The sequence below is a fragment of the Equus caballus genome, chromosome 3 (genome assembly GCF_041296265.1).
Source record: "Equus caballus isolate H_3958 breed thoroughbred chromosome 3, TB-T2T, whole genome shotgun sequence".
Classification (NCBI taxonomy): Eukaryota; Metazoa; Chordata; class Mammalia; order Perissodactyla; family Equidae; genus Equus; species Equus caballus.
The window spans coordinates 119064636-119076284 of NC_091686.1; the positions used below are offsets into that span (position 1 = coordinate 119064636).

General features: G+C 49.9%; 1 non-coding gene across 1 annotated transcript; it reads right to left on the bottom strand.

Moving 5' to 3' along the window:
- Positions 1-590: 590 nt before the first annotated feature.
- On the bottom strand, positions 591-700 carry LOC111773038 (U6 spliceosomal RNA). The gene has a single exon (XR_002807244.1). It is a non-coding gene; the product is annotated as a U6 spliceosomal RNA (small nuclear RNA).
- Positions 701-11649: the final 10949 nt, after the last annotated feature.

An 11649-nucleotide genomic window follows, 5' to 3' on the forward strand; every position in this document is an offset into this window, starting at 1 on the left:
TTCTGGGAAGGGCTCCCTTCCTGGTTTGCAGATGGCTGCCTTCTTGCTGTGTCCTCATTTTGTGGAGAAAGCGAGCTCTTGTCTCTTCATCTCCTTATAATGGCACTAATCCCATACTGCGGACCCCCCCTTCAGGACCTCACCTAAACCCAATTACCTTCCAAAGGCTCCGTCTCCTAATACAATCACATGGGGCGTCAGGGCTTCAATCTGTGAATTGGGGGGGACGCAAACATTCAATCCATAGCAGCGAGGGCATACCCACCAGCTAAAACCACTTTTCTCAATGCCCCTTGCAGTAAGAATAACCATGTGACCAAATCTGGTTGAGAGAATGTGAGCAGAAGTGATGCTCTTTTTTTTCCCTAGAAAAGCTGTATTTCCTTTCTATTTTATTTTTTTAATTGAGGTAATATTGTTGATAACATTATATACATTTCAAGGGTACATCATTATATTTCCACTTCTATATAGACTACCTCATGTTCACCACCAAAAGTCTAGCTTCCATCCATCACCAAACACATGTCCCTCTTTACCCCTTTCACTTTCGCCTGCCCTCTTAACCACAAATCTGTTCTTTGTATCCAGAAAATGTGGAATGCTTCATGAACTCGCATGTCGTCCTTGCACAGGGTCCACCACACTAATCTTCTCCGTATTGTTCCAATTTCAGTGCATGCGCTGCTGAAGCGAGCACAGCTTGCTCTTATAAGCAGCAGGTGCACCCTCCCATCCCTCTTCCCTCTTCCTGCCGGCGGGAATGTGATGGGAGCAAGCTTTGACCACAGGCCATTGTGGTGGTAGAAAAGCAGATGGAAGGGCCCTGGTTCCTGACCCCTCACCAGCCCTGGGCTGTCTCCCTAGATGCTTACGTGAGCCAGAAACCAACCTCTTCCTTTCGAAGTCACTGTACTTGAAGACTGCTTGTCAAAACGTTTTCTTCAGGATATTCTTTAATATGTCATCATTCGCTGGCTTTAGCTGTGAACATTGCAGCAGGATGAAGAGACGAGCGAAACACAGTCTCTGCTTTACCACCATGTGTGACTCCTGCCTTAGCCTGGGTTCCCAGAGAGCAGAGCCTGAGACAAAGGCTTCTGGCAAGGACTTAATCAGGGAGTGTGGTCCTGGGGGCAGGCGTGGGGGACAGTGGGTGAAGCTGGGTAGAAGCCTGCGCTGGCCCCACCATGGGTCACTGTTTACCCGACCTTCTCCAACTATTCCGTGAGAATCATCTCCGAATGACCATCGATTGGACAGAGTGGAGCCATTTCCCGCTGTCTCCTGACCCCATTCGCCAAAGGTTAACCCATGAGGTGTTGGCGTCAATTCCTCGCCTTTCCGGATAGTGCACGTGTGGACACCGGGAGGCTTCCTGCCACCTCCTGAGTCCAGCGTTGATAGAGAACCCTGGGGTGAGATGCTGTCAGGTCTCCTGCTGCCTGCAGCTGGGTGGAGCCCACCCGCCCTGGCCACCACCGAGGCTGGGATCAGAGATGAGGTCAAGAGAGTCTGAAGTGCACAGGAGGGGCCCCACACTTGAGTGGGGGAGACAAAGTTAACACCCCAAAAGTCCGTCCTCCCGTCACCCTCACTCACCACCTTTCCAACTGTGATGTCTGGGCGAGCTGCTGGCAGGGTCTTAACCAGACTCCCCCAGGAGTGGGGGAGGGGCAGAGGACACCAAGTGGATCCTTCCCTCACCGGCTTAGCATCCTCTCCTGGCTTTTTGCGTAATGCCCACTGTGTTAGTTTCCCAGGGTTGCCAGAACAAATTACCACAAACTTGGTGGCTTCAAACAACAGAAAGGTCTTCTCTACAGTTCTGGAGGGCAGCAGTCCAAAATCCAGGTGTCAGAGGCCCGTGCTCCCTCCGAAGGCTCCAGGGGAGGGTCCTTCCTGCCTCTTCCAGCTTCTGGGGGTGTCCACAACCCTTGGCTTCCTTGGCTTTGGCTCCATCGCTCCAGTCTCTGCTTCCATCTTCACAGGCCTTCTCCTCTGTGTGTCTCTCTATGTATCTTCTCCTCTTCTGTCCCTTAAAAAGACTTGGCGTCAGATTTAGGGCCCACCCTAATCCAGGATGATCTCGTCTCAAGATCTTTGTCTTAATTCTATCTGCAAAGGTGCTTACTCTGAATAAAATCACATTCCGAAGTTCCGGGTGGCCATATCTTTTGGGGGACACCATTCAACCCACTACACTCTCATTTGGAAAATTTGTCTGGACGTTTTCTGTGCTGAGGGTCTGAGACCCAACACCAACTCACTTACATGGAAAAGGAATTGACAGGAGACTGGGAGGGCCAGGGGTGGAACTGACCTCAGACATGATCAGGCAACACCCTTCTCTCTCTTTCTCTCCTCTGCCTTTCTTTGTGCCTTGGCCCCATCCTCTCCACGTCCATAAGCTTCCTCCAAGGAGGAAGGAGAAAGCAGGGTCTCAGGCCACTCTCAGCTCTAGCCGAGTCAGATAAGAGGCACGGAGAGATCTTCTGTGGCAAGCCTAGATAAAGCCTCAGGCAAGGACTCTACTGGCCCAGCTTGAGTCACGTGTCCGTCCCTGGGCCCTGCCCTTTGGCCAGGGGGATGGGGTACTAGGTTTCAAGCCCCAGAAGGACCTCATAGAATAGGGGAGGACAGTCTGCAAGGGAAGAGAGGCTGCTGTTGCTGGCAGGTGGCAGGCAGGGGTGCTGGGAGCAGCAGACACTGGGACCCTATTTGCGGACAGCCCCCTGCCCTCCCCACCGCCACACCAAACTGCATGTTGCTCCCCAAATCCTCCATGCTGTCTCCTGCTCTTTCCTCTGCCTCCACAGTTGTCCTCTTACTGCCCCTCCCCTCCCAGCCCTCCCGCCTGCTGCCCCCAGCCCTGGTGAGCCTGGTTTGCCTGTCATGCTCTGCTTCCAGCGATCACTGAGCTTACCCTGTTGTGTCATGAAGATTTGAGCGTCTCCCTCACTGGGCTGGGAACTCAATGAGCTCAGGGGCCGGAGTCAGCAGTCTGTCCATCCCCAGGCCTGGTACAGAGCAGGAGCCTGGGGACTGTGTGATGAATGAATGAATGAGCGAATGAGAATAATCTTGGGCAAGTTTAGAGGTGCGAGCGGACGAGGAGGAACAGCCCCTCCCCCATCCCCTTGGTCACAGTGGTGGCTGTTGCAGACGTCTCTGGGACTCCCGTCACATCCCCTTGGACCCTCCTGCTCTTGACTTCAGCTCCCAGTTCTCTGCGAGCTTGGACTCACCTCCCCCTGGGGCATCCCTGCTCAAGTCAGTTCCGCGAATCTATCCGCATCGGTCGCGGGCCTTCTCCAGCGCCCCGGCGCCTCACTTGGCTCTTCTGCAGGTGCAGCAAGTTATCAGTCCCACCCAACCAGGGGAGCCTGGGAGCTGGAGCAGAGGTGCCCTGGCTCCTGTCTGTGGGCGGGGGTGCTGGAGGCTGTATTAGTTTCTTGTGGTTGCCATAATGGATTACCACAAATTGGGTGGCTTGAAACAACAGGAATTTATTGTCTGACAGTTCTGGAGGCTAGAAGTTCAAGATCAAGGTGTTGGAAGGGTTTTTGGAGCCTTTTGGAGCCTCTGAGAGAGCAACATCTCATGCCTCTCTCCTGGCTTCTGGTGGCTTCTGGCACTCCGTGGTCTTTCTTGCCTTTTTGATGCATCACTCCAACCTCTGAGTCTGTCATCACAGGGCCTTATTCCCCCTGTGCGTTTTCATGTGGCCTTCCCATGAGGACCCCAGTAATCGGGTTTAGGGTCCATCTAATTCAGTGTGACCTCATCTTAACACTAGTAATTACGTCTGCCAAGACCCTATTCCCAGATAAGGTCATATTCTGAGGTTCCAGGTGGACGCAAACTTGGGGGGAGCACACTATCCAGTCCAGCACCGAGGGCCTTCCACACACTTCTCAGGGGTCCCGGAGGAATCCATCCCTGTCGCCCAGAGTAGCCCGGAATACTTTGATTGCTTGTACTGGCTTCTCCATCTTCCCTGTCCCGCTCTCCCCCTCCTTCCCCTGCTTCCTGGGATCAAGCCCCAAATGCACAAGATGCACCCAAGCCCTGTGTCAGGCTATGCCTTTGGGGCACCAAAGCTAAGAGAGCGGCAGAAGGCATATCAGCTTCACAGCTCTTTTTAGTGCTAGCTGGTGGGGCTGCTTTGTTCCCCACCCACCAGCTGCCTCTCCGAGTCACCGCCCAGCAGCCACAGAGGAGAGCCTTCACGAATTACAGTTAACACTGGCTGCAGGTTTGCTCTGTGCCAAGAGCTCTTCCAAGCAGTTTACATGCCTTAACTTGTCAATTCTCACATCAACAGTTTAGCTATTATTATTGTTCCCAATTTACAGACAAGGAAAATAAGGTCCAGGTAGGTTGTATAACTTGCCCAAGGTCACACAGCTAAGGAGCCACAGCCAGGTTTGAATCCAAGCGGCTCACCTCCAGATCCTCTGCTCCAGACTTGTGTCTTCAGGGACCATGTCAATCAGCTGATTCTCTGTGTCCTTGGGCCAGCTGGGGCACCATGTAACCCCTTGACCTCCTTCATGGGGTCGTCCATCTCCACCTTGAACTTGGAAGACGTTGTGGATACTGACCAGATTCTCCCTAATGTCCACAACAGGGCAGGATCAAAGAAATCCATGAGGTGTTTCCTTTCACAGTTTTTCTTAAAGTAATGGTGGGTTTAAAAAGATGCTCTTGCCTTGATGAGGATCCTTTGTAAACAGAGTGTGGCAGAGATGAAGAAATCTAAAGCGACAGGTGTTCGTTGTCCACCGTCCGCCCTGCCTTCCAAGGGTTCTTATTTGCTCTGGAGTCTATCAGGCTCCTGTTTAGCTGCCCAGGGTGCGGGGTGGAGAGGATAGGAAGCCAGGCTAGGGGAGAGGAAAGGAGGGAGGAGAGGAGAATGACAATTGTCACTGGATTTGGGGACAGATGAGCAAAGAGCATGTCTTATTCTATTTGTGCAGTGGAACTCCCCTTTCGTTGCTCCTTCAGAATCCTTTAGAGAAGACTGACGTTGCTGTGCAAGGAATTGGAGTCCAATTTGTTCTTCTCCTGGCAACGACATCATGTTGAGAAGGTCCTGTAGAAATTAACACCCACTATGCTGGAAACACCAGAAAGCTCATCTCAGGCTGGCTTGCCTATGAGGGGGATGGCTCCGTAAGTGGAAAGCTCAGAGGGAGAGCAGGTTTTGGGATTGTTCTCTCTGGAGACCATATATCATCAGACTGAAGCTCGATTTCTCTGTAATTCTCTCAGTCTTCCCTCCCCTAGGCATCATTTGTCAGCCTTGTCCTCAGGCTGGTTTCCTTCAGGGAAGCCAGGTGGCTTCTGGAGCTACTTGTTTCTCTCCCATCTGGAGGAGAGACAAGGCTTCTCTTCCCTCAGCCACCAAATGGAGGTCCCATGCTTGATTGTCATTGGGTTAACTCAAGCCACTTGCCCACCTCTAAACCAGGAGGTATGGTTTGGAGGTGGTGGGAATTTTTCAATGCGCTTCATCCAATCAGGTTCCACCCTCAGACCTGGGGGCGGGGAGGTCAGTCCTCAGCAAATCCATTGGCTGCTATGCAGTGCGGCCTGAGGAGATGGGCACAAAAGGCTGCCTGGGCCCCGAAGGTGCCCTTATGTGAATTAGGCAAAGATGCCACTTCTGAAGGTGTGGCATTGCTGTACTTCCGTGGCCTGAGGGCAGAGGGAGGTGGATGTCAGCCCCCATATCTGTAAGAGGCAGAGGGATGTGGACGTCAGCCCTCCTAACTGGAGGAGGCAGGCTCGTGGTGGGGGGCAGGGGTGAGGAATGAATGCAGGGGCACAATCTCAATGTCCATTATGGTAAGAATAAGGTGAGAACATGGAAGACTGGGTTTATTTAGGTTACTGGTATTTCCATCAGGGTCAGAACACTTCCCTGCTTAAAATCCTTCGAAATCTCTTCACCCACAATGGGACACAGTTCTTTTTTTTTTTTTTTTTTTTTTTTTTTTGCAGTAACATTTGTTTATAACACTATATAAATTTCCGGTGTACATCATTATATATTTCGATTTCTATGTTGATTACCTCATGTTCACCACCCAAAGACTAATTACCATCCATCCCCATACGCATGTGCCTAATCACCCCTCTCGCCTTCCTCACTCTCCCCTTCCCCTCTGGTACCACCAAACCAATCTCTATCTCTATGTGATTGATTGTTGTTGTTTATATCTTCTACTTATGAGTGAGATCATATGGTATTTGACTTTCTCCTTCTGACTTATTTCACTTAGCAGAATACCCTCAAGATCCATCCATGTTGTCACAAGTGGCCAGATTTCATTGTTTCTCATGGCTGAGTTAAAGTATTCCATTGTGTATGTATACCACATCCTGTTTATCCATTCGTCTCTTCATGGGCACCTAGGTTGCTTCCAAGTCTTGGCTATTGTGAATAATGCTGCCATGAACATGGGAGTGCATGTATCTTTATGCATTTGTGTTTTCAAGATCTTTGGGAAAATACCCAGCAATGGAATAGCTGGATCATATGTAGGTCTATTCTTAATTTTCTGAGGAAACTCCATACTGTTTTCCACAGTGGCTGCACCAGTTTGCACTCCCACCAGCAGTGAACAAGGGTTCCTTTCTCTCCACATCCTCTCCAACACTTGTTGTTTCTTGTCTTGCTAATTATGGCCATACTGATGGGAGTGAGGTGACACCTCATTGTAGTTTTGATTTGCATTTCCCTGATAGTTAAAGATGCTAAATATCTTTTCACGTATCTGTTGGCCATCTGTATATCCTCTTTAGAGAAATATCTGTTCAGATCTTTTGTGCATTTTTTAATTGGGTTGTTAGTTTTGTTTGTTGGTTGGCTGTATGAGTTCTTTGTATATTTTCGATATTAACCCCTTATCTGATATGTGGTTTACCAATGTCTTCTCCCAGTGGTTAGGTTGTCTTTTCACCGTGTTGATGGCTTCCTTGGCTGTGCAGAAGCTTTAGCCAATGGGACCCAGTTCTTGATCCTCAGCGCGACCTAAAAGGTCTCTCATGATCGGGTGCCCGTCTGTCTGGCACAATTTCCTCTCTGACCTTCCCTCACTCCATTACCACCACCTCTCATTTTCCCTTCCATCCATGCTGAACAGTTTGGAGTATTTTGAAAATGTCACGGTTTCTTACCTCTGTACACTGGCACATGCTCTTCCACTTGCCTGGAATGCCCTTCCCTCCTCCATCCATCTGGTAAACTCAGGCTTGGCGTCATCTCCCAGAGAGCTTTCCCCGACCCGCCGGCCGGGGCCTGCCCCTCCGTGTCTGGGCCTCCACTGTGCTTTGCCTTCAGTTCTAACAGCCTTCACACCCCGTGCCTTTGCCTAGTTACGGGTGTGTCTCCCTCGCTGGATGATGAGTTCTCTGAGAGCAGAGGCTATTGAACAACAGTTGCAACAACAATAGGCCTTTTTTTTTTTTTTCCCACTTTGCACATCAGGAAATTGACCAACCAGATGAGCCACTGCTACAGCCCACGAGTCTGCGTGTGTCCTTACCTCACCCTGCTCGCTGCAAACCAAGCAGATGAGCTGATGCTCTACGTGGAGCTCGGCTGATGGGGAGGATTCCTCCTCTCCTGTCCTCCGGGGCCATCCCTGAGCGGGGCTGTGGTACAGTGGCCGTCCATCCTGTCTCACACCAGCATGCCGAACAGACCTATGGATGACCCATCTCAGGTTTTTCCTCCTCCATCAGTCTTAGGGAACACCCATGAATAGTAAGAGTGAGCTGAGGGTACCGTGGGTGTCTGTGCCACCTGTTTGTTCAGCACACTTGTGCCCTCTGGACCTGCTTGAGTTCCATCTTATGAACTATTGCTGCTGGGCACACCTGACCATACAGCCTGATGAGTCAGACAGCACCCAGCATGTGCTGGCACTTCCACTGCACGGCACTTGATATTCTAAGGCCGACACTCTCCACTAGTGTCTGCATGCGAGGACCCACTTTCCAAAGGGTCTCCAGTGTTCCTCTGCAGATGGCATGGTCTTGCTCCGCAACTCTAGGGGTCCACACTGTGGCTTTCCTATTGGAGTTTATCAGAGACCCCGTGCAGTGTCTTTTCCTACTATAGCACCTCTAGAACCACAGGTCTGCTGGCTTGTAGGGCCCAAGCGGCAGGGCTGCTTGTCCCACAGCCTGGACCTGCTGCTGAGTCGTTCCTCGCTCTGGGTCCCACTCAAAACCAGCAGCCTGATAAGTGGGTCAAGCAGTATTGTCAAGTGCGGAATGCGCTGGCCCCAAACCCAGAGTGGTCTGCCAGTAGTTGTGTTTCTTCCTTAGCGGAGGAGGCACGAAGTGTGGTAGCTTGTCCTTTACTTTGAGGGGATGTCCCAGAATACGCTAGACCACCGGGCCCCTCGAAATGTCATCTACGATGGTCGTTCTCACCGTTTATAGCTCATGTATGTTCACGAGGATATTAGGTCCAATGAGCACGATGCCATCAGTACGGGGGATCAGTGTGATGGTCTGAGTTATGTTTAGACAGTCCAGATTCCTCCAACCTCTATCATCACAGAAAGTGTGACAATTTAGCCTAGATCTGGGGAAAAGCCGTGAATGTATATTTTTGCCTACCCCATGTGAATGCATGCTATTTCTGATCCCTTTTTCTAACAGGTATCAAAAATAATGCATTGTGCACACCAGGAGCCACATACCACCTATCAGAGCTTGCATTAAATCTGTTCTAGTAAAGATACTGTGTTTGGCACAGCAGCTGCAGTTGGGGCAATTAACTGGTAAATTTGCGGTAACCCACTGTCATTTGCCATGAGCCATGCAGCTTTTCCGGAGGCCAGGCCTGACTCTCATACGCCTCTCCCCTTGTAGGGCACCTTTGCACTGTTCAGTGTCAGCTTGGACCATATATCTAATGTCCTCAAAAGGTATGGGCATTTCTTTTCCCCAGTGTAAGACTAGCCACACAAATGATCATGGGTGCTTCTGGGAAGAGCTCAGGGAATCGTTTCTGTAGACTCTTGCTATGGCGTTACATGGTCCTTCCTCTTGGGGACTCAAGCTCTTCTTCAATCAATGGATTCATTCTTAAAGAAAATCTGTTCTTGGGGCTGGCCCCGTGGCTGAGTGGTTAAGTTCGCGCGCTCCGCTGCTGGCGGCCCAGTGTTTCGTTGGTTCGAATCCTGGGCGCGGACATGGCACTGCTCATCAGACCACGCTGAGGCAGCGTCCCACATGCCACAACTAGAAGAACCCACAGCGAAGAGTACACAACTATGTACCGGGGGGCGTTGGGGAGAAAAAGGAAAAAAAAAAAAAAAAAATCTTAAAAAAAAAATAAATAAATAAATTCTTTAAAAAAAAAAAAAGAAAATCCGTTCTTAAAAATGGGCAAAGGATTATGATTTTTATAAGTAATAGTGGCTGACAGCGGCCTGCTGCTCATCTTTCTGCTTGATCTCTTTAGATTTAGATAGTATATATTAATTTATTAATTGATGCCTCTTTTTTCTTCCTAGCTATCTTGCCTGAGGAACACCATGTTCCATCAGATATATCCATAAACATTTGTGGGTTAGGGACCCCTGATTGCCTATTCAGGGTAATTATTCCCACCTTGTTTCTGAGAGTTAAATGCTGCCACCTCTCCTCTACTATCTGGGGATCCTATCACCCCCCTTGCTACTAAGTAGCCCAGTTTGTAACAGCGTCTCCTCCATCAGCCCCAGATTCCAGAGGGTCACCACTATGGAGATTCCCAGTGATGCTTCCGCCCCCTCACCAGGGCTTCACATGTGGCCTTGGTAAATGGAGGGTCTTTCAAGCCTCTCTGGAGCACATAGTCAGCCAATGGGTTTTCTGGTCTGATCTATGGATCCATTACAGCATGCCCACTTCTCTTAGTCTTTTGATCCCTTCTTCCAGAATCTTCCATCACACTCTGGCATGTCTATTTCATATGAGATCCATCTCTTTTTCCAAGCTTCTAAGAACATCATATTAGAACCATTTCCTGGGTTGCTTGTCAAGATATGACATCCTGTGTAATGGGAGAGTGTCCCCATGTCAACAAAGGTCCCCTTACCCAGTTTATGTGCCACCTCCTTGATCCAGTACCTTGAGGTCCACTCCCAAGGAGACTCCTAACCTCCTTCTATTATACGTTAGCCAGTCCTGAAACTTCTTTTGGATATACTATCCTTTTCCTCTCTCAGAAGACTTAGCACTTCCCTCCTTGGGTCACGCTGAGACGGACCCTAACGACTGGTCTTATGGCTGGAAGGGGAAGTGGGAGAGATTCTGAGGAGGAATCACCTCAGGGCTTCTGCACAGTCTTCAAGCAAGGGACCCATGACCTTCTAAGGAGGAGGACGGGCCATTGTGTAGAGCCAGAGGGCTCAAGGGAATTTCAGAGTTCTCCGCTGCACCTATTCAGACGTCTCCAGTGCAAGTCTCAAGAGTCTGCTCTTTCCTTATCTTCGCCCTGACACGAGCACAGGAGACTCACCCAGCCTGGGGAATCAACCTTCCCTAAAGCTCTGCCGCCTGACCATTGGGTCTTGTGTTTGGTCTTTAGCTCAGTCCGCCCTCCAGCTGCAGAGATGAAAGTCTGTGAAACAAGGTCAAAGGGATCCTCTGACTCCTACATTTGATTTTTAATTGGTGATTAACCAATCTGAGCCTGTGATTATCTCCCTTCAATTCATTGATGCTTTAGCAACAGCCACTCAATCGCACAGATCTTATAGTTACTATTTCTCCTATATTTCTCACGCTTCAGGGACATTGCACCGGCAATACCTTTCACCTGTAGAGTGTCCCAAGTAATGCAGGTGATGCTCTCAGCAATTGCACAGCTACAGCATGCCAGGGACTCCCCCCCCCCCACCAGTGATGGGGTCCTCATCACCATCTGGCTGGCCAGGGATCCAACTCCAGATTCTGTTCTGAGGATCTGTTTCCTAGGATGAGTCCTGGTACCAAACATGTTGGGTTGGGTTCCCCAGGATCAGAGCTCAAGACAGAGATTCTTGTAAAATTGGAATGTTGAGGGAAGTCTTTCAGATGACGTCTATAGGAGAGTGAGGGAAGGACAGGGCAAGGGACACAGCTTGGCAAAGACGCGGGTTCAGCTAAAGTCTAGCTCAGCTTGATCCCACGGGGAGCTCTGGACTATGTCATTTTGACGCAAGGTGGGCAAGACTTTGTATACACATATTAGTCAGAAATTGGCTGCAGGCAGACCCTGGCCAGCTTGGGGACAGGGTGTAGCCCCTGAAATATATTCCAAAAATCAGAGAGCAGTTCTCCAGAGAAAAGGCAGCTGAGAGTCATTAGCAGTCACCATCACAGCAGTGAGAGAGACGGGTGCCCACCCTGGTAAACGGGGTCTGGCGGAACACCATCAGCATCTACTCCCGTTTATCTTTGAATGAGTATTATTCGGTTCTCTTGTCTTTTAGAGTCATTGTCTTCAATGGCATCTTTGATTTTTGTCCCAGAAATCCCAAAATTAAGTGAAACTAGTCAAAGGATGACCAGGAAAATAGGACAGAAGCTATAAGAGGGATTGCGCTTGGCTAATGGAAATGCTTGGACTCCAAAGTTGTCTCTAGCTGTTAGCTA